At 48.3% G+C, this 27574-nt stretch overlaps 1 long non-coding RNA gene across 1 annotated transcript in view; it reads right to left on the minus strand.

The window, feature by feature from the left end:
- The window catches only part of LOC309356575, a 127257-nt gene extending 100305 nt beyond the window's left edge, over positions 1-26952 (minus strand). Inside the window, exons 1-2 of the long non-coding RNA XR_014162856.1 lie at positions 26671-26952; positions 24100-24208 (exon numbers count right to left, since the gene is read on the minus strand). This is a non-coding gene — a long non-coding RNA (uncharacterized lncRNA). The remainder of the gene's footprint in view (positions 1-24099; positions 24209-26670) is intronic.
- Between the last annotated feature and the right edge of the window lie 622 nt (positions 26953-27574).

The raw sequence follows: 27574 nt of genomic DNA on the forward strand, positions 1-27574 counted from the left end.
TTTTATTATTATTATTTCATATAGTGTGTGTGTGTGTGTGTTGTGTCGTAAAATTTGGATTCAGTTCATTCCTATTTTGAATTCAAATTTGTGTTTTGGAAACAGGGAAAACAGCAGTTGGGAGAAATTTGATTCAATTCAAATTTAAAGCAAAACTTCCCAATTTGCACTTTCTGAAAAGTACAGTGGTACCTCTGGTTAAGTACTTAATGCGTTCCAGAGGTCTGTTCTTAACCTGAAACTGTCCTTAACCTGAAGCACCACTTTAGCTAATGGGGCCTCCCGCTGCTGCCGCACGGCCGGAGCACGATTTCTGTTCTTATCCTGAAGCAAAGTTCTTAACCCGAGGTAATATTTCTGGGTTAGCAGAGTCTGTAACCTGAAGCGTATGTAACCCGAGGCACCACTGTACAGGAACTGAAACTGAAACATTCTTTGAAATTCGCACTTCTCCAAATTTAGCAGTCCAGTTCTTCTCCAGCTAAGTAAGAAATGCATATAATAGGGGGTATGTGTATGTGAAAGGGGTATATAAGTGTATAGATTAATGAGGGAGCAGCAGTTTGGGTTCCTCAAGTTCCTCCCCACCAGCCCCAATGACCAACAGTTCCACAAGTGCATAGGATCCTTGCTTCTCCTTTGCCACACACAAACTTTTGGATTAGTCTTCAAACAAACTGCCACTCTGTTTCCCAAGTGTAGGATGAAGTGATTGGGTAACCCTTTATCTCTGCCTCCATTTCATGTATGTAAAATGGGAACATTATTGACCTACCTCACAGAGTGGTTGCAAGGATAAATAAGGTTTTTTAAAGCTGTTTCCGATGTGTTTGGAGGCTGAAATCCCACGCGCCCTTACTTGAGAATAAGCCACAGTGAATTTAGTGGGAACTTCTTTCAAGTAAACCTACATAGGACAGTGCAGTGAAACTCAGCAATCTAACGGGCTATAAATAATATCCATCTTGCGACTGTTTTCTTTCAGAAATCTAATATGGCAAAGTGCTACTTTAAATGCCACTGATGCTCTCGCTCCTACATGTAAAGACATTAATCTGTTTATAAATAAAATAAATTATAACAAGAAAACCAGAGAGATCTGGGTCATTACACCGGAGGATAATTAAATGTGACTTAGTTCGTACGAGCTTTAGAGAAAACACTGATAAAATCTGCTCAGCTTGGATTAAAAATAAATTACTGGGTAAATTAGGTTTCCCGATGTTCTATCTAATTAATCCGCACCCTTAACTCAAATTGGTTGACTTTTTAATTACCAGATAATCTCATCCATAAGGAAAGTGTTTCCTACTCATACTCTCTGCATATGTAGAGAGAATTCTCAAAATGTCCTACCATATGTCATAACTGAGCTAGTTGCCCCTCTTGGGCATTCAGTTTAGTCATGTGATCCCTCCTGTCATTGGCCCCATGCATGCTGCCCTACATGAGAGGCGCCACAACTAAGATGTAAAATATATGGCGAGAGGCAGGGGTGCCAAATTTGGGCATTGCACAGGGTGCTGATGAAATTTTAGACCCCAAAGTACACCACTGCCTAGATAAAGGTAAAGGTAAAGGACCCCTGGACAGTTAGGTCCAGTCAAAGGCGACTATGGGGTTGCGGCGCTCGTCTTGCTTTCAGGCCGAGGGAGCCGGCGTTTGTCCACAGACAGCTCTCTGGGTCATGTGGCCAGCATGACTAAACCGCTTCTGGCACAGCAGAACACCGTGACGGAAGCCAGAGCACACAGAAATGCCGTTTACCTTCCTGCCGCAGCGGTACTTATTTACCTACTTGCACAGGCATGCTTTCGAACTGCTAGGTTGGCAGGAGCTGGGTCAGAGCAGCGGGAGCTCAACCTGTCACACAGATTTGAACCACCGACCTTCTGATCAGCAAGTCCAAGAGGCTCCGTGGTTTAGACCACAGCACCACCAGCGTCCCTAAACCACTGCCTACGTGCTATCAAACCAGTCATCATTGGTAACAGGCACTTCTGGCCACCGAGGCTATCTGAGCCTCCAGTGACAGTAGGACCCAGAATCACCCCCAAACTGCAAACCTTATCCTTCAGGGGGATAAGATGTTTGAAGATGACTATCATATCTCCTCTTAGTCTCCTCTTTTCAAGGCAAAACATACCCAGCTCCTTGAAATGCTCCTCATAAGGCTTAGTTTCCAGACCATTGATCATCTTGGTTGCCCTCCTCTGCACCTATTCCAGCTTGTCAACATCCTTCTTAAATTGTGGTGCCCAGAATTAGACACAGTATTCCAAATGTGGTCTGACAAGGCACAATAGTGTGGTACTATTACTTCCCTGTTGTCTTTGTCCATGGAGTTTTCTTGGCAGGGATACTGGAGTGGCTTGCCGGATCCTGCTCCAGGAGTGCCTGGTGTGCTCTGGTCCATGGGGTCACGAAGAGTCGGACACGACTAAACAACTAAACAACAATTACTTCCCTTGATCTGGGCACTATACTTCTGTTGATGCAGCCTGTTGACTCATGTTAAGCTTGTGGTCCACCAAGACCCCTAGATCCTTTTCACATGTACTGCTAGTAAGCCAGATGTCCCCCATCCTATATTTGTGCATCTGGTTCTTCCTGCCTACGCACAGAACCTTACATTTGTCCCTACTGAAATTCATTTTGTTAGCTTGCACCCAGTTCTCCAATCAGTTCAGAAGTTGTGGATAAACAGAAATTTCCAGTGACTACTCTCAGTGGCCTCGTGTAGATATTAAATAGCACTGCAGCATCTCATAGCGTAGCTGCCAGGAGGCCAAAAGGCAGTCTCCCAATGCTACTCTCTGAATTTGGTCTTGAATGCAGGACTGGAACCACTGTAATAATAATAATAATAATAATAATAATAATAATAATAATAATAATAATAATAATAATTTATTATTTATACCCCGCCCATCTGGCTGGGCCTCCCCAGCCACTCTGGGCGGCTTCCATAAAAACCAAAAATACAGTAAAATATCACACGTTAAAAACTTCCCTGAACAGGGCTGCCTTAAGATGTCTTCTGAATGTCAGGTAGTTGTTTATCGCTTTGACATCTGCTGGAACGGCGTTCCACAGGGTGGGCACCACTACCGAGAAGGCCCTCTGCCTGGTTCCCTGTAGCTTTGCTTCTCGCAATGAGCGAACCGCCAGAAGGCCCTCGGCGCTGGACCTCAGCGTCCGGGCAGAATGGTGGGGGTGGAGACGCTCCTTCAGGTATACTGGACCGAGGCCGTTTAGGGCTTTAAAGGTCAGCACCAACACTTTGAATTGTGCTCGGAAACATACAGTGCCCCATACCCTCCAACATTCCTCCAATAAAATAGACATGGGTGGTGCTATGGGTTAAACCACAGAGCCTAGGGCTTACCAATCAGAAGGTCGGCGGTTCGAATCCCCGGGACGGGGTGAGCTCCCGTTGCTCGGTCCCTGCTCCTGCCTACCTAGCAGTTCGAAAGCACATCAAAGTGCAAGTAGATAAATGGATACTGCTCTGGCGGGCAGCTCTCAACGCTGACTGTTTTGGAAAGTTCCTTTCCAACGGTTCATGAGATACTGTAGCCAAAACATTCCATTGTTTTTGCCTCTCTCATGCATAGCCTTACAGTCCACTTCACTGACGAGCGTTGCTTAGCAACTGTGCATTCCTTTCTTGTACAGGAAACCACAAGAATCTCTGGAATGCAAGCATCTTCCCACTCGGAGCTGTTTTTCCCAAACTATGCTCCTGTGAACCAGAGAATAACTCAATCTGCGTTCACTCTTTTAAGCCCAAAATTCTCATACCTTGGGCTCCGTGGCTTGGCTGTCACTTCGTCTGGTCAGCTTCTGGCTGTAGGCTGTAGGTCCAGAGGATCAACCTCTCATTGCAGACTTCCATGGAGCGATGAAAACAGCAGCTCTGCTACTATTGTTGCAGACTTCCATGGATCGAAGAAACAGCAACCATCCTCTGCTACCACTGTTGGAATTCTGCCTGGGTCAGAGGAATGTGCCACAACGTAGGCACCGGCAGATATTCCTTGTCGACCTCCCCGCTGCTACTCCCGGCAGATAAGCAGGCGAGGTCTCGGCGATTCTTCCCAGATGTGTGAGAAGAACACACCGTTTCTTCTCTCTCCCCTTTGGTCTCCCCAGGGAGGGGAAAGAAGCAGACAGAAAACTATTTACATCCTTTATTTCTGTCTCTTACATCAGTACAGAGAAACATGTCTGCACTCAACAGCAGTAAGAATAAACTCCACCCATGTACTTCCAGTACGGGTCATATGACACACACACTGAGCTAACATCCGGTGCTCAGTACAGAATGGACTGCCCCTTTGTTCCCATGGCAACAGTCACAAACATCCTGTTTGGCTTTCCAGCCACAAGCAGCTGACTTGGCTGCTATAGCCTTTGCTTGCTGCTGCATTGCTGCTTTATGGTAACAGGTAAATGGCGTTACTGTGTGCTGCTCTGGTTCGCCAGAAGCGGCTTAGTCATGCTGGCCACATGACCCAGAAGCTGTACATCAGCTCCCTCGGCCAGTAAAGCAAGATGAGCGCTGCAACCCCAGAGTCGTCCACGACTGGACTTAACAGTCAGGGGTCCCTTTACCTTTAAGATCTGGCCACTAATTCTCCCCACCTTTCTTGTCTTTGGGGTGTTGGGATTGGTTGGTTCTTAAACTTTGTTTGTTTGTTTGTTTTACACTGAGTTTATGCAGGTCTATCTCTAGACTGCACAGTTTTGTTTTATGCTGGGTTCTGAGTTTAATTTTGGTTCTGTGTTTTTATGCAATTGGGATCGGGGTTGTTTTATTGAATTGCATTTGTGTATTCCATTGATGTTCTGAAAAGTGCCCAGGGAATCTTGGTTAATAGGCAGCCTAGAAATTTAACAAATAAACAAAGTTGTTCATTTCCCCCCACCCCCACCCCCCGTCACCCATCTCTCATTGCCGTGCTTGCAGTCAACTGTTTGTTGCATGTTTCGGGAAGAGTCAGATAAAACATTCAAGAGTTGCTGAGCCTATTTATACACCACATAGATTAGAATATCTCAAAGCGATACTATGCGTGAGAGAAGAAGAGTTGTGTCATCTTTTACGCTGCCACCGTGGATCATAAATTAATGTAAATGTTATTTTGCTACAGCAGCCTGCAAAGACCCTAAGTAAATTTGCATACCAAATGGAGTGATTTTTGCACTGGGACAATAGCAGTAAATTGATCCAGTTTGGGCTGAGCCCTGGCGACACGTCGGAAGCCGCAGAACGATTAATGGCTAAAGATTTCTGATGAGCAACAAACTTGGTGGAGGAATTGATATCCGTTACAGCTCTTCCATTTGGAAGACAAATAGAAATGTTTTTCCTTTTTGATATCAGATGGTTTCCCTTCCCCACATAATCAGCCAAGCTAAACTTTTAATATTTCCCTTGTGCGATGTTTCATTAAATTGCTGATATAGTTTGGTCTACATCTCTCCCTCCAATGGATAGTAAAAAATAAACAGCAGCCTTAATAATTTATTGGTCTGTTCTGAGAGAAATCCCACTTTGAAGAATACGATTTGGGGAGGGAGGAGGATTTGACCATGGGGAAGTAAAAGAGGCTTACGAAGCAGGGCTTATGCATGAAAACAGCACCTCCCAGCTAAGCTACTTCATCCGTGCACACCTATCATGCCACAACAGCAATATGAATTGCTCATTTCCACAAGGCCATCAGAGATCAAGCACCACAGGGAGAAATTCCATATGAAATTATTAGCATGTTGTTGTTATTACACTTGCTACAGTGGTACCTCGGGTTACATATGCTTCAGGTTATATATGCTTCAGGTTACAGACTCCACTAACCCAGAAATATTACCTCGGGTTAAGAACTTTGCTTTAGGATGAGAAGAGAAATCGTGCTCTGGTGGCGCGGCAGCAGCGGGAGGCCCCATTAGCTAAAGTGGTGCTTCAGGTTAAGAACAGTTTCAGGTTAAGAACAGACCTGCGGAACGAATTAAGTACTTAACCCGAGGTACCACTGTATAGTGCAATCAGTGTTGGTGGTGATAGACAGGGCTTTTTTTGCAGCCGGAACTCAGTTCTGGCACCTCTCAGGTGGGCGCCATTGCCATTCTAAGAGAACAAGGGAGGTGTTCATGGTGAGTTCCGGCACCACTTTCTCTAGAAAAATAGCACTGTGATAGAGAAATCTCAGACTCTGGGATCAAATGCAGCCCTCCAAGCAATCTGGCTCTCGGGACTCTAACCAAGCAGCATCTCTTCCCCAGATGCCCTCTCCCATCTCCCTGGGCCACAACTCTCACCAGCCCTGAGTCACACCTTCCTTGAGGGTGCCCCGTGTTCAGGTCTGGGGACCTCAGTTTAAGAAGGATATTGACAAGCTGGAATGTGCAGAGGTATAGCTGTCAACTTTTCCCTTTTCCTGCAAGGAATCCTATTCGGAATAAGGGAATTTCCCTTTAAAAAAGGGAAATGTTCACAGTTACGTGCAGAGGGTGAGCAAGGTTATCAAGGATATGGAAACCAAGACTTATGAGGAACGGTTGAGGGAGTCGGGTGTGTTTAGCCTGGAGAAGAGAAGACTGAGAGGTGATACGCTAGTCATCTTCAGCTCTCTGAAGGGCCGTCACATGGAAGATGGAGAAAGGTTGTTTTCTGCTGATCCAGATGGTAGAACCTGAACCAGCTGTGACACCCAGAGTAGTTTTATAGTTGTAGAATAATAGAATTCTAAAGTCGGAAGGGACCGCAAGGGTCATCTAGTCCAACCCCCTACCATGCAGGAATCTTTCACCCAATGTGGGGCACAAGCCCACAACCCTCAGTTGCTCTTACCAACTGAGCTACCCTGCTCAATTCTGGGAATTGTACCTCTGTGAAGGGAATAGGGTCTCACCCTCAGGGCTTTAACAAACCGCAATTCAGCTTTCTATGTTCCTATCAGATTATTTATCAAGTCTGATACCTGACAGGAGGTCTGTATCCAGCTTTCTGGCTCATAAATGGGGCGGTTCTACTAAATATGATGTGGGCCTTAATTTATATCTTATCAGGACTGGACTCACCCCTTTACTCAGTGTTTGGGGCTCCAACACCCCCACAGGGCCCACTGCTAATCTCTGCCTTTCCCTGCCCCTTTTTACTTCAGTGGGGTGGCAGTTTCAGCATGAATGCTGAGGGGTTGAGTCTTGGAGCACCATCTTTATTTTGGATAATGCCCACTGCTAAGTTGTGGGTGAACATATCAGACGACACAGCGATTCTTCAAACAGCTCTTGTTTATTCAGAGGCCAGAACAGAACTGAACTGAAGGGTTCAGTCAGCCTGCTTATATAGAGCTCCAGTACAACGTAACTGTAACAATTTTCTAAAACTATCCAATCACTGAACGCCACTTTCGATCCCTTATTTGCATAACTATCTACAGTATCCCCCTGCTGGCCCAGGGTGAGAACTTCAGTACATAACACCCACAACGTCGCACGACTCTAGCAAAGGTGTGGAGAGCCTTTGTTTCTCCAGATGTTCCTGAACTACAACTCCCAGCAGCCCCTAGCAAATATGGTGAATATACAGAGATGGTGGTGGCTGTAGTGTGTCACTATCTGGACAGCTGCCCTAGGTCATTGTGGGAGGGGGCGTGCCCTGATATTGTGTTGCTCCAGGGCAAAGGGAAGAATTAAATGTTGGCTCCTGAACCCAACCACCTGGCAATCATCAAAGCTGCTGTCATTCCCAGATAAGCTCACCAACTTAGTTAGGAGCCCACCAAGAGGGCAGTTTGCAGAGCGGGCCGCCAAACGTGGATCTCATCACGCTGCCTGTATTATTAATGTGGCATCAAATTAACGCTGAGCTTTTAGGATATTCTTTATGTGCAATGCCAGTCAGATATCTGCTCCAGAAGCTGCCAGGATTGCACAGAGCAACATTTATTTTAGGATTGCGATGAATAATTTATTTATGCAGTACCACCAAATGTACATTTTTAGCACAACCCAGAGAGTATAACTAAATCCCAACAACTAAATTAAGAAATGAATAGAATCTTAAATTGCATTTTTAACTAAGACGGTAGCACTAATTATATTTTACTTGGACATAAATCCAATCAAAATCAATGGGGCCTACATGCTTAGATCGGACCATTAATGTGAAATAGAGATCTTTCCGTTTTGCAGATTATAATAATTATTTCCTCTCCCCCCCCCACCGAAAGAATCCTCCTTGTTCTCCAAAAGAGCATGAGAGTCACATTGATGGTTTCTCCCCAAACCATCCCTGCCTTTGTCCTAACAACAACCCTGTGAGGGTGGCTAGCCTAAGAGACAATAACAGGCCAAAAACCACCAAGGGAGCCACATGGTTGGGCAGGGATTATTATTATTTATTGAAATTGTGTACCCCACCCATCTGAAGATCCCAGGTTGGTTCACAACATAAAAATATAAAACGAGGACACAAAATACATAATAAAACAATAACAAACCAATAACCCCTCTCCCACAAACACATTTAAAAGGCCATGGAATGTTTCATCAGCATAACAACAACAACAACTTATTTATACCCCACCCATCTGGCTGGGCTTCCCCAGCAACTCTGGGCAGCTTCCAACAAAATATTAAAATACAGTAATGCATCAAACATTAAAAGCTTCCCTAAACAGGGCTGTCTTCAGATGTCTTCTAAAAGTCTGGTAGTTGTTGTTCTCATTGACATCTGGTGGGAGGACGTTCCACAGGGCGGGTGCCACCACCGAGAAGGCCCTCCGCCTAGAGGTTTGTTCAGAAAGGAACGCAGTCCTCAGGCTGAAAGGGGGGCCCCTTCCCTTGGGATTAGTCCAGTAATGTACATTTACCCAGGCTTTGACATCACCATGTAAGCATCAGCCCCTACAAATTTTATGTACCCAGGATGTCCATCTGACTGAAATCTTGAGAAGATGTTGCGGGGATTTATAATGTTCATTGTCTCTTTGCAGGCTTGCTGCATTGGATACGGGCCAGAACAATTTAAAAGATAATAGGCCCAGCTATCTCTTGCTGGTAAATATCCATTTATAATGGCTAATTATCCTCCTGAACTTTTACAGTTGCAGGTCATGCACGCATCCTGCCATAGGTAAAGGTAAAGGGACCCCTGACCATTAGGTCCAGTCGTGGCTGACTCTGGGGTTGCAGCGCTCATCTCGCTTTATTGGCCGAGGGAACTGGCGTACAGCTTCCGGGTCATCTGGCGAACCAGAGCAGCACACAGAAATGCCATTTACCTTCCCGCCAGAGCGGTACCTATTTATCTACTTGCACTTTGACATGCTTTTGAACTGCTAGCTTGGCAGGAGCAGGGACCAAGCAACAGGAGCTCACCCCGCCGCGGGGATTCGAACAGCCGACCTTCTGATCGACAAGTCCTAGGCTCTGTGGTTTAACCCACAGCACAACCCACGTCCCACACAATGCCATACTAAAGAGCAATTGCAGCCTTCTTCGCCACCTCCATTGCATCTGCAGAAAACAGCAGCAGGAGACTTTTTCAGGTGGTTCGCAGTTTATCGGAACCACCTGTACCACCGGGGCCTGGTAGGGACCCCAAGATCTCCTGCAATGCTTTTGCAAAGTTTTTTGCAGATAAAATCGCTCAGATTCAGAAGGAGGTAGACTCCACCGTGGGAGTAGGGCCAGGGCGGGAGAGTGCTAGAGTTCTGTCTGGTCCTGTTATATGGGATCAATTCCAATCTGTTACCTCTGAGGATGTGGACAGGCTGCTTGGACGAGTGAAACCAACCACCTGTCTCCTTGATCCTTGCCCATCCTGGCTGATAAAAGCGAGCCGGGAAGGGCTGGGCGATGGGCTTTGCGGGGTGGTGAATGCTTCCCTCTGTGAGGGAGCCTTCCCAGACCCGCTGAAAGAGGCGGTCATTAAACCGCTTCTTAAAAAAACATCTTTAGACCCGGCCAATTTGGCCAACTATCGCCCAGTCTCAAATCTGCCATTCTTTTGCAAGGTGATTGAGCGGGTGGTTGCTGAACAACTCCAAGCACGCCTGGAGGAAACGGACCATTTGGATCCCTTCCAATCAGGATTCAGGCCTCACCATGGGACTGAAACTGCCTTGGTCGCGCTGGTTGATGATCTCCGGTGGGCTAGGGACAAAGGTGAGAGCTGTTTCCTAGTTCTGCTGGATCTCTCAGCGGCCTTTGACACCATCGACCATAACATCCTTCTGGACCGCCTAGAGGGGCTGGGAGCTGGGGGCACTGTCATACAGTGGTTCCGCTCCTTCCTCCTGGGCCGTGTCCAGAAAGTGGTGGTGGGGGGTGAGTGTTCAGACCCCTGGGCTCTCACTTGTGGGGTGCCTCAGGGTTCTGTCCTCTCCCCCATGCTTTTTAATATCTATATGAAGCCGCTGGGAGAGATCATCAGGGGGTTTGGACTGGGTGTTCATCAGTATGCAGATGACACCCAGCTCTACCTCTCCTTTAAATCAGAACCAGTGAAGGCGGTGAAGGTCCTGTGTGAGTGCCTGGAGGCGGTTAGAGGTTGGATGGCGGCTAACAGATTGAGGTTGAATCCTGACAAGACAGAAGTACTGTTTTTGGGGGACAGGAGGCGGGCAGGTGTGGAGGATTCCCTGGTCCTGAATGGGGTAACTGTGCCCCTGAAGGACCAGGTGCGCAGCCTGGGAGTCATTTTGGACTCACAGTTGTCCATGGAGGCGCAGGTTAACTCTGTGTCCAGGGCAGCTGTCTACCAGCTCCACCTGGTACGCAGGCTCAGACCCTACCTCCCCGCGGACTGTCTCGCCAGAGTGGTGCATGCTCTAGTTATCTCACGCTTGGACTACTGCAACGCGCTCTATGTGGGGCTACCTTTGAAGGTGACCCGGAAACTGCAATTAATCCAGAATGCGGCAGCTAGACTGGTGACTGGGAGTGGCCGTCGGGACCACATAACACCGGTTCTGAGAGATCTGCACTGGCTCCCAGTACGTTTCCGAGCACGATTCAAAGTGTTGGTGCTGACCTTTAAAGCCCTAAACGGCCTCGGTCCTGTATACCTGAAGGAGCGTCTCCACCCCCATCGTTCAGCCCGGACACTGAGATCCAGCGCCGAGGGCCTTCTGGCAGTTCCCTCATTGCGAGAAGTGAGGCTACAGGGAACCAGACAGAGGGCCTTCTCGGCAGTGGCGCCCGCCCTGTGGAACGCCCTCCCATCAGATGTCAAAGAGATAAAGAATTACCTGACATTCAGAAGACATCTTAAGGCAGCCCTGTTCAGGGAAGTTTTTAATATGTAATGCTGTACTGTTTTTAACACTGATTGGGAGCTGCCCAGAGTGGCTGGGGAAACTCAGCCAGATGGGCGGGGTATAAATAATAAATTATTATTATTATTATTATTATTATTATTATTATTATTATTATAAACAGACAAGCCCCCTTGCCACAAAGCAGCAGAATGCTAAAGATGGGTGTGAAGCCGTTTCACTGGCCCAGTCTCCATCCACATAAGAATCCTGAGGAGGTCAGATTGGCCTGTAGCAGTGCAGACTCGCAGGGGAAGAAGGGGACCTTCACTTTATTCATATTGTACATAAGAGCATTCAGTCACTACCGTATGAAATTGTGCTGCCTTGACCCGGGTTTGAATTTTCAGATAGAAATAAGCCCAAGATGACTGCATGATCAATGCAAGTTGTCCTCGTCTTAATTTGCATGGTGAAAACCTGGAATCCCAAACGTTGCCCATGGCTATGAGCCATATTCAATACACGTCTTACAAATCCATCACATTCGAACATCTGCTCAAGAGAGCAATATGCATAGCATTAGTATCAAAAGGAAGATGTTTTAAGTTTGGTAGGGAAGGGCAGCGTCATTTCAAGAGCTGGAACCACACACAAGCTTCTAAGGCCCATCATTTTCTAGTAAGCGAAATATTCTGGTCCCCATCCACCCTCCTCTGGTACAGGGAAGATGCAACAAAATTAACTCCTGTCCACCCCTATCAAAGGCTGCCAGCCAAAACGAAACATGACAGATTTACAAATACAGAGAATGTTCCATTTATTATTGAATGCTTGCAATAAATATTTGCTTGATCTGACATGGGGAAGCAGGACGCTGGTGTGAAAACTCATTTCTTGGCGGATTACATAGAATTGGGGTTTTGTATCTGAGGTTTAGTATTTTTGCAAGCAGGAGGTGTGATGATCAGCCTTGCCCTGTTCACATGTTATCCACAGGCAGGTGTTGAAGGAGGAGCAGGACCATGCCACAGCCCTGCTCTCAACATTGCATGTGACCATCCTGCCTCGGTGATGCATGTCGCAGTCGTGTGGGGGACATACAGGGGTCCAGCTGCTGTTGAGACATGGGCACGGTTACGTCTGTGTTTGCCTGAACTTGAGTCTGGACTAAGGATTCTGAGCCTCTGTGTTCTGATTTGATACGTGATATCCTATCACAGAACATTTCAGGATTTGGGCCTCTGCCATTGGCCTTTAAACTCTGAGTCATGATTCGCAGCTTGGAAGTTTAGACAGCCAATCACGTTGGGAGTGGGAGTGGCCCTGGCCTTCAGAAATGTACATAAGCAGTTACTTTGCCTGTTGTCCAGTTCTGCTAATTCAATGATGGTTCTTGCTGTTTTCACTATGTCTTGCCTCGTGGGGACCCACCTACACTTCAGGCACCCAAGGGTGTATGAAGGGGGTGTGGGCGTGCCCCAGGTGCCACCCTGGAAGGGGTGACAAGATGGCCCACTGCCTCCCCCCCAGCTGTAGAGCGGCCAAGGTCCGTACAGGTACAGATGCCACGTGCAGCATCTGTACGGGCGCTGCGCATGTGCCCCCACCCCAGGTGCCAGAGAGCCTTGGCCCCCGCAGGCATCTATTTGCATTTGTTGCAGTGAACATGCAGACATCATTATTATTGTAACTTTTAGACTGCTTTTCATTTTTTTAAAAAAATGTTGTCACCTGCCCTGGGATCCTAGGGTGAAGGGTAGGTAAAAAATACATAAATAATAATACAGTGGTACCTTAGTAGCTGAACAGCTTGGCTCCCGAACGAATTGGCTCCCGAACACCACAAACCCAAGAATGTTCCGGTTTGCGAACGTTTTTCGGAAGCCGAATGTCCAACACGACTTCCACAGCTTCCGATTGAGTGCAGGAAGCTCCTGCAACCAATTGGAAGCCGCACCTTGGTTTTCTAACCATTTTGGGAGTCGTATGGACTCCTGGAACAGGTTACATTTGAGAACCAAGGTACCACTGTAAAAGGGAAAGCAAACATACATACACATCTCACTTTTTCCTCCAAGGGGTCAATTCACCCCTACAACAACCCTGTGAGGTAGTTTAGCATGAGTTTAGCACAGTGTTTCCCAACCTTTTTTGGGCAAAGGCACACTTGTTTCATGAAAAAAATCTCGAGGCACACCACCATTAGAAAATGTTAAAAAATTTAACTCTGTGCCTATATTGACTACCATATTTTTCGCCCCATAGGACGCACCGCCCCATAAGACGCACCTAATTTTTGGGGGGGAGAATAAAGAAAAAAAAAAATTTCCCCTCCCCAGGCACGGGGCAGGCGCGGGGGAAGCCCAAGCTTCCCCCGACCCCAGCCCCCAGAACAGCCTGATATCCGCAAGCCTAGGGAGCCACACTGGTCTCCCCAGGCTTGCGGAGAGGTGCGTGAAGCCCGGGGGCGCTCTTCAGCGCGCACCAGGCTTCGGGATGCAGGCAGCTCTGCGCTACCCTCCAGAGCCCCGTGCGGCTTCGCGCTGGGATCCGGGGGGTGGCGCGGAGCTGCAAGAAGCCCTGGAGCGCAGGCAGCTTCGCACCACCCTCCGGAGCCCCGCGCGGCTTCGCGCCAGGATCCAGAGGGTGGTGCAGAGCTGCAGGAAGCCCTGGAGCCCAGGTAGCTCCGCGCCACCCTCCGGAGCCCCGCGCGGCTTCGCGCCGGGATCCGGGGGGTGGCGCGGAGCTGCAAGAAGCCCTGGAGCGCAGGCAGCTCCGCACCACCCTCCGCAGCCCCGCGCGGCTTCGCGCCGGGATCCGGGGGGTGGCGTGGAGCTGCAAGAAGCCCTGGAGCGCAGGCAGCTTCGCACCACCCTCCGGAGCCCCGCGCGGCTTCGTGCCAGGATCCAGAGGGTGGTGCAGAGCTGCAGGAAGCCCTGGAGCCCAGGTAGCTCCGCGCCACCCTCCGGAGCCCCGCGCGGCTTTGCGCCGGGATCCGGGGGGTGGCGCGGAGCTGCAAGAAGCCCTGGAGCGCAGGCAGCTCCGCACCACCCTCCGCAGCCCCGCGCGGCTTCGCGCCGGGATCCGGGGGGTGGCCCGGAGCTGCAAGAAGCCCTGGAGCCCAGGTAGCTCCGCGCCACCCTCCGGAGCCCCGCGCGGCTTCGCGCCAGGATCCGGGGGGTGGCGCGGAGCTGCAAGAAGCCCTGGAGCACAGGCAGCTCCGCACCACCCTCCGCAGCCCCGCGCGGCTTCGCGCCGGGATCGGGGGGGTGGCGCGGAGCTGCAAGAAGCCCTGGAGCGCAGGCAGCTCCGTGCCACCCTCCGCAGCCTCCTCCAAAGGGCGCCCCGCGCTCCGCGCTGCAGGCTGCCGCCCGCAAGCCTTGCGCGGGGGGGGGAGTTCCCCCAGGCGCCCAAGGCTTGCGGACAGCTGCGCGAAGCACGGGGCGTCTTCCAAAGGGCGCCCCGCGCTCCGCGCTGCAGGCTGCCGCCCGCAAGCCTTGCGCGCGGGGGGGGAGTTCCCTCTCCCGCCTCCCTCCCGCGGCACACCAGGCAAGGTCTCACGGCACACTGGTGTGCCGCGGAACACCGGTTGGGAAACACTGGTTTAGCATGAGACACAGTAACTGGCCCAAAGTCACCCAGGGAGCTTCACGGTCGAGTGGGGATTTGAACCCTGGTTTTCCAGGTACTAGTCTGGCAATCTAACACTACACCACACAGGCTCTTTTTACTGTTCTCGTGTTGCCACCCTCCAGATTTCTCTTGGAGAAGGCACACAAAGAAGGGTCTCAGAGGATGATTGCAGGGTCCAGGTCAGTTTATATGGGGAGAAGTGATCCTTGAAATGTTAAGTTGTGGGTGAACAGACAACACAGCGACTCTTCAAACAGCTCTTGTTTATTCACAGCCCAGAACAGAACTGGGCTGAAGGGTTCAGCCAACCTGATTGTATAGTGCTCAACTACAAAGCAACAGTAACAACTTTCTGTAACTATCCAATCACTGAACGTCACTTTCAATTCCTTATTTGCATATGTGGACCTGAGTGAAAACTATCTACCGTATCCCCTTGCTGGCCTAGGGTAAGAACTTCAGTACATAACATGAGATATTGTGGTCCTGAACCATTTAAGGTTTCATAGGTCAAAACAAGCACTTTGAATTGGGCCCAGAAACTAATTGGTAGCTGGTGCAGTCGGGCTGGGATTGATGTAATATGCTCAAATCGTCTTGCTTCTGTGAGCTACCTGGCTGCTGAATTCTGCACCAGCTGAAGATTTTTGCCTTCCCTTTCAAGCATTTAGTCCCCAATCCTGCGCTATAAATTCTGTTTAAAGACTGAAATCTTTCAGACTCCTGGCCTGTAAATGTTTGGATAGCCTTGGAAAGTCTAAGAGGAACACCTGACTAAAGAGGACAACTGCAGTGTGAGGACAAACCAAACTCCCTTCCCTTTCAACACAGCTCTAATTCTCTGAACAATCCAGTGTTCACCCATTAATTTTTAGGTAATGGATGACTGGAACGGGTTTGAAGGTGCCTCGCTTTGCTATATTACATTAATAAAGCACAGCAAAGGGATTCGTTTTTTTATTGCTGAAAGGTTTCTCAAGATAGAGGGCTTATGTGCTTCATCCTTAACATAAATTTCACTCTGTATTACTCATGAATTACAGACAGCTTAATGCCAATCTGTCACACCCTGTAGGAGAAGCAAATTCATCGCATCAATATAATTGGGAAAGCTGTAAATAAAAGCAGGGGGAGGCTGGAGGGAGGAAGTGCATTGGTGACGAAAGAAGGTGCAAATGACAGACCATCCCATTCATGTCCTTCTCTCATTAGGTGTGAAGCTTTACAAGAGAGTGTTTCAATGGGAACAGACTTTTGGATGGAAAGCCAGGGCCCCACTCAACCAAATGCTCAACAGAGCCCCCCAAATAATAATAATAATAATAATAATAATAATAATTATAATTCTTCATTATTTATACCCCACCCATCTGGCTGTGTTTCCACAGCTACTCTGGGCGGCTCCCAACAGAATCCTAAAAACACAATGAAACATCAAACGTTAAAAACTTCCCTAAACAGGGCTGCCCTCAGATATCTTCCAAAAGTCGGAGAGTTGCTTGACATCTGATGGGAGGGCATTCCACAGGGCGGGTGCCACTACCGAGAAGCCCCTCTGCCTGGTTCCCTGTAACTTGGCTTCTCACAGCGAGGGAACCACCAGAAGGCCCTTGGCGCTGGACTTCAGGGTCTGGGATGGATGATGTGGGTGGAGACGCTCCTTCAGGTATACTGGGCCAAGGCCGTTTAGGGCAGGCATAGGCAAACTTGGTCCTCCATATGTTTCGGGACTACAACTCTCATCATCCCTGACCACTGGTCCTGTTAACTAGGGATCATGGGAGTTGTAGTCCCAAAACATCTGGAGGGCTGAGTTTCCCTATGCCTGGTTTAGGGCTTTAAAGGTCAGCACCAACAAATGCAACCAAATTGGCTCCCCACATGTTGAAGTAAGTGAAGTAACACATATTACCATCTGAAGGGACTTGAAATGTGCTCTTTCTTTCTCCCCAGTCCCGGGGTGGGTGGGTGGAGCTGATCTGGGGGAGAAGGAAAGTTGTGAATAGAGGGGGTGGCACCCCCAGCACTCACTCAAATATCCCACATGCCCGCAAGCCAAAAATGGTTGGCAATCCCGGATGAAGTCCCAGATGCATTTCTTTAATTTAAAGCCAGGATAAGAACATAAGAACTTGTCGGCTGCAAAAAATGCAAATTTAATCATCAGTGTTCGGAAGCCTGGGCCTCAGATTGTTAGTTTAAATTTAAAAACCACCGCTATTTTCAAATATATAGCTTCAAGTGGACAGATGATTTAATCCAAACACATGCAAAAGGGAGCTTGTTCCCAGCCATTCTCTGAATTTATTTCAGAGCTGGTATTTCATATACAACCTACTCTGCGCTCTTATTAACCAGCTATAAATAAAACATTAAAAAATCCTCTCCGCTTTGGCAATTTCTTGCCGTCCATCAGCTCTCGCCTGTGATGTTATTAAAATCCATTTTGAAACAAAACAGACACGGCACTTGGGTGTTCCATTGACACTCCCACCTCACAGGAACAACTTCTATTCTCAGTGGTATTAATTACTCAGTTCTCACTCTCTGCATTCACAGCTTCTATTTTCAATCATGAAAGAAACTTTCCCTGGTCTAATCTACCAATGGCAATTTTGCTAGGATTGGCCGTGGTGGTGGTGGTGGGAAGATAAACTTTCAGCATCCTAGGAAAGGAATATAGGAAGCTGGCTTAAACTGAGCCAAGTAATTGGTCCACGTAGCTCACAAATGTCTACACTGACTGGCAGTGGCTCCGCAGGGTTTCAGGTAGGAATTATAATATTATAAAACACAACATCCTCAAATCATGATTTGCCACATGGATATATCCAGCAAAGTATCAAAGTGGATAACTAACCAATGTACAGCGCAAACATAAAAAAGAAAGATTTTTTAAAGGTCCAAGAGATTGTTTGAAAAACAAAATAAAACTCTCCACCTGGCACCTAAATGGCCATGAACAAGCCACAAGTCAAGTCTCTTTGCAGAAAGCATTCCTCTGTTAGGGGGTAACCACCAAGCAGACCCCGTTCCATAGTTTTGGGGAATGATAGTAACTTTGTCACTGACTGTTTAGATCACTCAGGACATATACGGCCTTGGCCCAGTATACCTGAAGGAGCATCTCCACCCCCGTCATTTAGCCAGGACACTGAGGTCCAGTGCCGAGGGCCTTCTGGTGGTTCCCCCACTGCGAGAAGTGAGGTTACAGGGAACCAGGCAGAGGGCCTTCTTGGTAGTGGTGCCTGCCCTGTGTAACGCCCTCCCATCAGATGTCAAGGAAATAAGCAACTCTCTGACTTTTAGAAGACATCTGAAGGCAGCCCTGTTTAGGGAAGTTTTTAATGTTTGAAGTTTTATCATGTTTTTAATATTCTGTTGGGAGCCACCCAGAGTGGCTGGGGGAAACCAGCCAGATGGGTGGGGTATAGATAATAAATTATCATCATCAGTCATCATCATCTCACGACTGTATGACCTGTTGTTCATGCTGTCCAGAAATGCAGTGGTTCTGGGTCAAATATCTGTTACTATTTCTGCAGAAAGATCCCTGTCTCCAGCTTCGTAGAGCTGCCCAATCAGCATGAAATGGGATCTTTTCAGCCACGGAGAATAATTCTTCTGGCCATTTGTGTTGGTTGGAGCCAAGAGGGGTGAAAGGAGATGAGTCAGCCATTGTTGATTGTCTCCTAGATTGTCACTCTGGGGAAGGTGCACAAGAAAAACACCGAGGAGTTGTTCAGATGCTGAGCTACAGCCGATCTCCTAGATTTCTCCTTCCAGGAATCTGCAAAACCTTCCGGCTCACCTGCTAGCTTCACTGTTTATGCCAGGGGTCCTCAAACTACGGCCCACTGACCAGATCTGCCTGCCAGGGTCCTGAACCTGGCCCGCCCACCGCCTCCACCCTTCCCTTTCCCGCCCTCCCGTCTTAAGCAAAGAGTTCACAACGCTGGCCTTAGCGAGCGTCCTATAAGAAGCGCTCCTCACACTCCTGGCTGAGGAAGAAGGCAGCAGCCGAGACTTCCGGTCTACTGCGGAGGCTATAGCAGCGGGCTTTGTGTCGTCGGAGTAAAGGACAACACAGGTCCGGCAATTTAGGGGTTGAGGGTGCTGCCAGGGCTCGGCGCACCCCCGAAAACCCCCCCACGGAAGAGTGGGGACCCTGGCCGAGGAAGAAGGCAGCAGCTCCACTGCTTCCACCTCCAGCTTGGCGCTTGCCTGGCGCTGGCGCCGCTCTTCCTCGCCAGCAGGAGTCACTCTTTCCCGCTGCCTTTGGTCTCAGTGGTGGCAACAGCTGGGAGGGCCCAACTGGGAGATCAAGCGGCGTTGCTATTTTAAAGTCGCTTCCTCTCCCCACCTCTCCCTATGCCAGGGCGTTCCTCAAACCCCAGGATCAGCAAGAGTGCCAGAGCTCTGTGCACCAGGCAAAGGTCACACCCTTGACTTTTGTGCGTGCCCGGTAAATCAGCGAGCAAGGTTATTGGGGGTTTTTTGTGGGGGTGTGATGGCCTGGGAATCTGATTCAGAAGCTGAACCTGAGGAGTCCCAGCTGCACAGGAGTCCCCGCCCCCAGGGCCGGCTGAGCAGGGACAGGGGCTTGAGCCTGAAGGGCCTGTATGTATCCACTCTGGCTCCTGAGGTGATTGAGGACCCATTGCCTGCAGGTGCGCCTCTCCCAGCCCTGTCAGGGGAAGGTGAAGCTGCCCCTGGGTCCAGTAACCCTCCAGCCTCTCCTGAGGCTCAGGGCAGAGAGGCGGAGGGAACTAAGTTCTCTCAGGAGGAGTGCTCGCCTTAAGGCCAGGAGAGGCGGGTCACCTGTGGGCCGGGACCGCCCCTAGCCACAGAGGAAATCAAGGCCAGTCAGCCCAGTCCCAGATTGCGGGAGCAATGTCACTGAAAACCTGTTTCTGTCAGCAGCCAGGCCTGTTCTTCCGGAGTTCCCGACCACACCCGGCTTCTTGCTTTGGACCCCGCTTTGCCCTTGGTGGATAGTCTCCAGACCCTCGACCCAGGACCGGACTCTGACCATGTCTCATGGTAACCCCCCCCCCTCCAGGACCAGCACAGTGGGGGTTTTTTGTGGGGGAATTACTGCTGCCAGGGTGTGATGCTTCCTCAGTACACACCCCACGCACCGCTCTTTGGCATTGCTAAGGCCGCTTTCTGGAAAGCAAGTTATTCTAAAGCTCTCTCTGCCCTCCCATTGAGGAGGAAGAACCTTCGTAATAAATGGGAAATGACTGCAATGTTGGCAAAAGTATACGACTGTCTTGACAGTGCTGTTAAGATAAAAGCACTAGCTTTCTTTTCTTTTAAAATAAAGGCAAGGGACATGAGCACAGATGTAGGAGCTCATCTGTGTTTATTATCCCTGACTAGGTTTAGAAACCATTGTTTCTGTCGGACTTCTGAGCTGCAGAAGTTTATAATGCAACTTGCAAAGAGAAATGCACAATGTTATTAATATCAATGTTATCAATATAAATGGAAGAAGCTACATTAGTGTTGCTCATATGGTATTCTCATGGTGTTGACTTTGGGGATGATTGTGAAGTGGAATTCTTAGTGTTTGAGGTAGCGTTTAATGTTTTAAGCCTTCATTACTTGCTACGACTAGCAGTGACAACTATGGAACCAGATATTGACCATCTTATTAGCCAAAAGCAGGCCCATACTTCCCATTGAAATACTTATAAGTTTATGTTGATTAAAATTGTTCTTCATTTTAAATATTGTGTTGTTTTTACTCTTTTTGTGTGCACTACAAATAAAATATGTGCAGTGTGCATAGGAATTCGTTCATATTTTTTTCAAACTATAGTCCGGCCCCCAACAGTGTCTGAGGGACAGTGTTTAAAAAGTCTGAGGACCCCTGGCTTAGGCCAACCATTCGCTTCCCCTCAGCTTTCATCCCAAGCTGAGTCTGTGGGTGTCTTCACCACCAGCTCATTAAAGAAACATCTTCCAGCTATTAGGAGCCATTGACTGAGCATCAGCTGCCCATTGGCAAGCAATCACATTGAACAAAAGGGAGATCCGCCTCACCACTTGATGAGATGGTATTTTCAAAAGGGGGAAGAGAGGTATTGTCAAGACTGTGGAGGATATCTAATAGTGTTTGTCTTTTTTACTTTACACAAAATGAGCCTCTAGTGCAAGGAAATGTTGATTACTTATTGCTCTTAGAAGGCTGTTCGGCTAATTTTATTTAAATGACTACCCAGTGCCAGGCTCCATTAATGGATTTTATTGATATTTTGTGTGTGTTCTATTTTACCCCAAAGTCAACTTTGCAGAAGCATTATATGAATCAGCTATCTGCAATGTGTGTGTGTTTTACAATTACAAATTTGTTGCAGATGTTCAGAGTCACAATCTCTTTAATAATACCTAGCATTATGGGGCCACTACCTTTTTAAAGGTAGTGGCTTTATCCCGATGTATATCTTTTTATATGCAATTTTGCCTAATATGATGAATTTTGTTGTTTAGTCGTTTAGTCGTGTCCGACTCTTTGTGACCCCCTGGACCAGAACACACCAGGCACTCCTGTCTTCCACTGCCTCCCGCAGTTTGGTCAGACTCATGCTGGTAGCTTCGAGAACACTGTCCGACCATCTCGTCCTCTGTTGTCCCCTTCTCCTTGTGCCCTCCATCTTTCCCAGCATCAGGGTCTTTTCCAGGGATTCTTCTCTTCTCATGAGGTGGCCAAAGTATTGGAGCCTTCACGATCTGTCCTTCCAGTGAGCACTCAGGGCTGATTTCCTTAAGAATGGATACTTTCACCAATGTATGCATCCTTTACACTAGTACATTCATTTTGGACATATTACTATACATGTGTTTGCAAAGTGTTATTTTTCTTTATATACATATTTTTGCAAAGTGGTTTCCTCTGACACAATGCACTTTTATTCTTTATTTTGAGGAAATTGTCCATTTTTATGCATATTTGACCCAAATACATGCACTTTTGGACACATTCCTTGACTGGAGAACTGGATTGCAAAATTCAGAGAAGTGTGAATTTCAAAAGATGGCTGTTTTGGGGTTTGTTCACTGTTTCAGAAAGAGTGAACAAGGTAAGTTCAGGTTTAAATGTGGACTGAATCAAATTTCTCCCTCATCCCACCAACAAAAGAAGAGGTCAATCAGAGCATACTTTGCCTAGAGACTTCTCAAACCTAGAGTCAGTCCTAGACATGAAAGCTGCTTATTGGTGTATCGTGAACTCATGATTCCCCACAGACTTCCAATTGCTCTGAGAGGTCCTGCGTACATGCAGAACATACTAAGAAGAGTCTCCCAGATCACGCCAATGGGCCATTTGATCAAGCATCTGTCACTGAATTCTACTCAATATTGATCCAGAGTAGATGCCAATGTATAGTAAAAACTTAAACATGTTGCAGGATTCCCAAAAAATAGACCAGAGGCAATTACAGTGGACACTCGGGTTGCAAATGTGATCCGTGTGGGAGGCATGTTTGCAACCCGCAGTGTTTGCAACCCGCAGCACCACGTCTGCACACGCGCGGGTTGCAATTTGGCTCTTCTGCGCATGTGTGACTGCCGAAACCCGGAAGTAACCCGTTCCGGTACTTCTGGGTTTCGGCGGGTCCATAACCCAAAAAAACACAACCTGAAGCATCTGTAACCCGGAGTATGACTGTATATTTCATCCAGCAGAGCTTTTCCTCTACTGAAAGGAGAGACGCTTGGCTTGGGCGCGCTGCAGGCCCTGCGGTGAGTGCCACCTGGCATTTTGTCCCCCCCTTCAGTGGTGACACCAGGGGCAGCTGGCACCCACCGCACCCCCCTTCCTCCACCCCTGCCAGAAGAGAAAGTGAAACCCAGGCTCCTTCTGGCCTTGCACTGGTCCCAGGGGGTTACCGTGCGGCATGGTCCGAGTACAGTCTGAGGTCGAGGGTGTGGTATGGGGGCTGTCCGTCAAGGCTAACCAGGGTCCAAGGCAAGAAGTCGGGTGTGGTCAGGAACTCTGGCAGAAGAGCAGGACAGGGTGGCAGCAGGACAGGTTACCAACAATGTTGCTCCTGCAACTTGGGACTGGGGCTGGCTGGCTTTTATCTGCCCCGAGGCATAGGGTGGCCCCGATCCTCAGGTGACTCGCCTCTCCTGGCCTGGAGGTGAGCACTCCTCATGCGAGAACTTAGTTCCCTCCGCCTCTCTGCCCTGAGCATCTGCAGCTCAGGAGAGGCTGGAGGGTTACCGGACCCAGAGGCAACCTCAGCTTCCTCTGACGGGGATGAGAGTGGAGCACCTGCAGGCAATGGGTCCTTGATCACCTCAGGAGCCACAGCAGACTCAGCTGGTGTCTGTTCCCGAGGATCCAGCACAGGTGAGGGCCCTTCAGTTTCAAGCCCCAGCCCTGGCTCAGCTGGTCCTGGAGGCAGGGGCTCCTGTGCAGGCTGGGATTCCTCAGGTTCAGCCTCTGAATCCGATTCCCAGGACATCACAGGCCTCTTTTTATAGTCAGCATGACCTTTACAGACAAGATAAGAGAACCAGTTTAAGTCAGCTGTATTCAGCTTCTCTGAAGGAATAACCCGAACATCACGAACCTTTTGCTCATTTCTTTCACACAGAGAAGCTTCCAGAAGCTTCCCAAACCCTCTTGAATTAATTAGAATAGGAAAGATCTCTGCACATCACATCAATACTTTCTGCGCTAAGAAATGCAAACTGACAGCACCCCGTTCTTACAGTGGCCAACCAGATGCCCCAATGGGAAGCATAGCTGTCAACTTTTCTCTTTTTTTAAGGGAAATTCCCTTATTCCGAATAGGATTCCTCGCAAGAAAAGGGAAAAGTTGACAGCTATGATGGGAAGCCTGCAAGCAGGACGTGAGCAGGAGAGCACTTGCCTCTCCGGTAGTTTCTGGTAAATGGGATTCAGTGTCACTGCTGCCTCCCACTGTGGAGTGAGAACAAAACCATTGTGGCTAGTAGCCACAGATAGCCTTCTCCTCCATGATTTTGTCTAATCCTCTTTTAAAACCATCCATGGGTGGTTTCTAATGCTCCGAGCTGGAGGAGGAACACCAAATGGATGCTTCCTTGCACCAGCTTTAACATCCTCGAAACATAATTGATTAATCCTCCTTCACGTTACTTTGTTTTCATTATAGAGCAATTCAAGCAAGCCGTAATAACCAGAGTACAATACCTTGTGTGAGTCAACCAAGCGGCACATTCCAAGTTGAAAGATATGCTAATGACCCACTTGAGGAGGAGAGAATTTGTTCTTCTGAAAACTTTTTTTCCCCCTTCTCCAGCTACAAAAAAAAACAAAAACAAATCTTCTTGGTGCAATAAACATTTGTCAACAAGAAGATGCCTAGGGAAATCGCACGGCTCTAACATTAACCGAATTAGATGTGTTTTTGTTTGTTTGTTTTTTTGTTTTGTAAAATGCGAAACAAGTAGCAGACCTGCCTAATTAACCATTTTGCAAACAACCGATAAAGAAAAGATTGGGACTCGTTGGAAACTCTGCCTCTTTAAAGGATAAATAAGACAATGGAAATAACAGCGATTAGGAAGGGATCAAAAGTAAACACTCCAGAATATTAAAAGGGCTTGAGCATGTGGCTCTGAGCAGCAAAGAGTTGCGGCGAAGAGACTTCATGAGAATGTAAAGGGAGCTTGCTGGATCAGACAAAAAGGTCCATGTAGCCATTGATCAACCTTATCCGCCATGAATTTATCTATAAGGACATACATAAGAAATCACCATCCTTTTATCAACTCTATTGTTCAAACAATAGAGAAGAATTGATGCTTTTGAATTATGGTGCTGGAGGAGACTCTTGAGAGTCCCATGGACTGCAAGAAGATCAAACGCATCCATTCTTAAGGAAATCAGCCCTGAGTGCTCACTGGAAGGACAGATCCTGAAGCTGAGGCTCCAATACTTTGGCCACCTCATGAGAAGAGAAGACTCCCTGGAAAAGACCCTGATGCTGGGAAAGATGGAGGGCACAAGGAGAAGGGGACGACAGAGGACGAGATGGTTGGATGGTTGGAGATGGTTGAGAAGACCAGGGCAACTGTGGTGAATCCCGGAAGATGCCAATGATCTAGACTCAGTTTGAAGCCTGGTTTAAGGACCAAATGGGACTCAGAAGCCTTGATGGATGACTTTTAAAAAGAAAGAGGTAGGTGGAAGTCCAGCCCTGCTTCTTCTGCTTGATCTTTCTGTGGCTTTTGATGCCTTCACCCAGGACCATGCCGAACTTGCCTGAAGCCCAGGGAGGGAGTCTTGCTAAATTAAAGTTATAAATTCAAACCAAAGAAGGAGAAGGTCCCTGGCAGGGCCTCCAAGGCCCAGGGCAAGTATACACAGCTCCCCCTTCTACACGGGCCTTCCTTTGGCCACGATTAATTGCTTGTTCTGGATGATGTTGCAGGAGCAATGCATGGGCTTAGGGTGTTCCTGGAGTCATCTCTGTCTTTCTCCAAATGACCACAGTGGCTGGGAGCGTTGTTTAGCAGCTGCAGTTAGCATGGCAGCTGCAGCCATTCCTGGACAAGGGATCACATAGCCACAGTGGCCCAGATGGATTGCTGCAATGTGCTATATGTGGGGCTGCCATTGAGGCTTGCCCAGAAGCTTCAGCTAGTGTAGAAACAGAAGCCAAACTTGAGAAGCCAGTCAACATACAACACTGCTCTGAGCAGTGGAGGCCGGACCATTAGGGTGAATGGGACACACACACACACACCACCAACGTCTTCCAACTTCAGCCTCATGCTTCATATCAGCAAACTGCCCCGGAAAACCAGGGCATCCCGTTTCCTTCTTACAAGAGGACAGCAGTCAAAATGGCCCTCACGATTTCGGGCTGCACTTTGTTCAGGCGTGGTGCCCCAAAACACACATTTTGGGGTGCCCAGTCATCTGCTCTATAACTACCCAGGGCAGTTTTTTTTAAAAAAAAAGAATTTTGCTGTGCCCATTATGAGAACTTCCTTCCATTTGGACACCCAGCAAGCAACTACAGCACTAGGCTTTAGAACAGGGGTGTGGAACCATTATTTTTCCTTTTGAGGACTGCATTCCCTTCTGGGCAATGTTCCAGGGGCCAGTGAGCAGTGCTTTTTTTCTGGGGGGATGCAGGGGTACACATACCCCTAAACATTTTGTGAATCTAACAGGAGAAGAAACTTAAAAAAAAATAAAAATTTAGTTTCTTCTCTAGCATGGCGAATCGTCAGTTCCGTTGCTACCTAATTTCCTGTCACAGTGTTCCCTGAGTCTCAGACGGAAGCGAGCGTTTAATGAGAGTGCCCCTAACATATTTTTTTTTAAGAAAAAAAGCACTGCCAGTGGGGATGAGTGGGGTCTGAAGCAGCAACATGCAGAACAATGAATGCCAATTTTAACTTTATACGGCAGGCTAGTTTCTACACACACTCGCACACCCCTCTCTGTCCTCCATGCAGGCTTTCAAGAGGCACAAGCCACATTCAAGGGCACATTCCAGCCAGGCAAAAACACCTAAGGAGGCTGCAGCCCAGGGCCAGCAGGTTGGTGTGGCCTGGGGAGAGCCTTGAGAGTCAGGCAGAGAGGCTTAGAGGCCCGAGGCTCCCCTCGGGAGACCCAGTGTGGTGTAGTGGTTAAGAGCGGTAGACTCGTAATCTGGGGAACCGGGTTCGCTTCCCCGCTCCTCCACATGCAGCTGCTGGGTGACCCTGGGCCAGTCACACTTCTCTGAAGCCTCTCAGCCCCACTCACCTCACAGAGTGTTTGTTGTGGGGGAGGAAGGGAAAGGAGATTGTGAGCCGCTTTGAGACTCCTTCGGGTAGTGATAAAGCGGGATATCAAATCCAAACTCCTCTTCTTCTTCTTCCTCACCAGCTTCATCTGCTTGCTTACAACCTGCTTCTGCATGCAGATGTTCCCTGCTGGGTGATCCAGCCATGCCTCCTTTGCTATTGAAGACACTACACTGTTTTCCTGCCCACCACAAGCCCCCACCCTCCTGTTACAAAATCAATTCCTTCTCAACCCTGCGAATTGGTTTCCCAGCCTGTGCGTTGCCTGTTTGCATGCTTCAGCACATGACAAACTGCCCGGAGCGTCTTGTGATAACATCCTAGGTGCCAAAAAACCCCCCCAGTCATTGCGAGCCCGAAGATCTCTTTATCTCCAAGATGATTTGTATATTGTGTTTCGTCCTTGCACATACAGATGGCTGCTTTTCTCCCCGTTTGCATTTCCTATCCTCGCCGCAAGGTCATCACACCATTATCAGGCCCCGTCCCATGATAACGCAGTCGGCAAGGCTTTCCATTCATCCTTCCATACAGATTAGGGAGTGGGGGACATGTGTCATTTGGGAACGTAATTCAATACAAAGGGGAGCGCCTACGCTACATTATCTAGACGTGTGGTGTTTTTAAGCCGCAGTCTTCGATTTGGATCGCTGCCTTGATCATAGCGCTGTGCCTTTACTCCTTTGCATAAGGCACCACCTCAACCAAGCCATAGCAAACTCACTTCCTAATACTTTAAAAACTATTAATACAGATGGGAAATAATACTAAAAGTAGGGGAGGGCTGGACACTATAGTGTCTGAGCACAATTCAAAGTTTTGGTGCTGACCTTTAAAGCCCTAAATGGCCTTGGTCCAGTATA

Source organism: Podarcis melisellensis (genome assembly GCF_964234715.1).
Source record: "Podarcis melisellensis genome assembly, chromosome: 14".
Classification (NCBI taxonomy): Eukaryota; Metazoa; Chordata; class Lepidosauria; order Squamata; family Lacertidae; genus Podarcis; species Podarcis melisellensis.